Source organism: Dipodomys spectabilis, unplaced genomic scaffold, assembly GCF_019054845.1.
Source record: "Dipodomys spectabilis isolate Male_0828 unplaced genomic scaffold, ASM1905484v1 ptg000178l, whole genome shotgun sequence".
Taxonomy (NCBI): domain Eukaryota; kingdom Metazoa; phylum Chordata; class Mammalia; order Rodentia; family Heteromyidae; genus Dipodomys; species Dipodomys spectabilis.
Genome location: NW_024870855.1, coordinates 2,855,161 through 2,857,329, shown reverse-complemented (window position 1 = coordinate 2,857,329; position 2,169 = coordinate 2,855,161).

The window sequence follows — 2,169 nt, the reverse complement described above, 5'->3', positions numbered from 1 at the left end:
TGAAGTTCAACCAGTTCATCCTGTCCAACACCCCACCTTTCTCCTAAGGCATGGTATTGCATGCTTGTGATCCCAGCTACTTGGAAGGCAGGGATAGAATGATCATGTTCATACCCAGCAAAATGCTATCTAAAAACAAACTAAAGCAAAAGGACTGGAGGCATAGGTCAAGTGGTACAGCACTCTTGCCTAGCAAGTTCATGGCCCTGAGTTCAAACCCTAGTACTGAAGAAAAAGAAAACCCTGCTCCTCTTCTTCAACTAGATTAGGTGTCCATTCCCAGGATTTTGAGAATTTAGACTAAGGGGAAGAGGTCCAGTATCTCGGCTTACTGCAGCTATGTGGAGAAAAGTGAGTCAAGGCAAGAGCAAGCACAGGCCAGTTTAGGAGCTCTTTTGGCTTCCCTGAGACCCATCACACTTCTCCCACACTTCAGTCAGGTGAACCAGTAAATTTTCTCCTGCAAGATTTGGATTTCTATAATTTGAGATAACATAAATCCCAATAAACCTAATCATGAGTCTTAAAGGTTGTAAATGCGCTTGTAGTTTCTTGTATTTCCTTCCTGTACAAATAACATTTCATCCCAATTTGATTTTCTGTGAACTGTATATCTGTATCTGTCATCATCATTTGTGGCTTTGCTGACATATAACATAGCACTCTATTGAACATCCCCAACAGTCCTTAGGAGAATGCTAATGAGTTTCAACACAGGGACAACAATACTATGCATCAATTATTATCCCCAAATTAACACCTCACACGTGCTAGCTTATTTAACCCTTTGAGAAACTCCCAGGGATGAGATTGCTACCTCTTCCTCTCTCTCTCTCTCTCTCTCTCTCCTATTCCCTCTCTCTCTCCCTTCCCCCCTTCTTTCCTCTCCCTCCCTTCCCCTCCTCTCTCCTGTTTTCTCCTTTCCTCTCTCTCCTCCCCTCTTTCTTCTCATTGACAGTGCTGGGCTCAATCCTAGAAACTCACCAGTGTTAAATAAATGCTCTACCACTGAGTTATATCCACAGCCCAAAAATGTAAAATCTTTTGCGGTTTTCTTTCTCTTTTTTCCGCTTTAAATGAGAGCGTATCTCACATTTTGCCTAGGCTAGCCTCAAACTTGTGGCACCCATGTCTCAGTCTTTGGAACAGCTGGAGCTACAGACCTGCACCACCACACCTGGCTCTCCATTTTGAGAAAGCTAAGATTCATCAAAGGAAAGCCATTTGTCCAAGGTCACACATTTACTAATGAGTAAGTAGATCAGGGATTTAAACCACATTTGTACCCAAATTACATGCTCTTTCTACTTTGCCCATGAAGCCTTATGAAATAATAAATGCATGCTAATTAGCCCACCAGCAGTATAATTGATCAAAGATCTCCATTTAACCCTAAATTTCCACTAACCCCAAAGTGAATGATCTTCCATCATTAAAACTAACATGAATAAATTCATGTATAAATAAATGAGCAATCCGGATTGGAAAGATTAACATCGTGAAAATGGCAATACTTCCCAAGGCTATCTACAAATTCAATGCAATACCTATCAAAATTCCACCCTCATTCTTCAAGGAAATAGAAGAGGCAATCCAAAAATTCATATGGAACAATAAAAGACCCCGGATAGCAAAAACGCTCCTCAATGGAAAGAACACTGCTGGAGGAATATCAATACCAAATTTCAAACTCTATTATAAAGCCATAGTAATCAAAACAGCTTGGAATTGGCATAAGAACAGACCTCAGGACCAATGGAATAGAATTGAAAACCCAGAAATGAACCTACAGACCTATAGCCATCTAATCTTCGATAAGGGAGCTAAAACAATAGAATGGAAGAAAGACAGCCTCTTCAGTAAATGGTGCTGGCAAAATTGGTTAACTACATGTAGAAAACTAAAGCTAGATCCTTATATATCACCCTGCACCAGAATCAACTCCAAATGGATCAAAGACCTTGAACTCAAAGCAGACACCCTGAAAACATTAAAGGATGGAATAGGAGAAACCCTAGGTCTCCTTGGCTCAGGCCGAAATTTTCTGAATAGAGACCCGGAAACACAACAAATCAAAGAAAGGTTGGACAAATGGGATTGCATAAAGTTGCAGAGCTTCTGCAGGGCAAATGACATAGCTAGCAAGATCAATAGAAAGCCCACGGATTG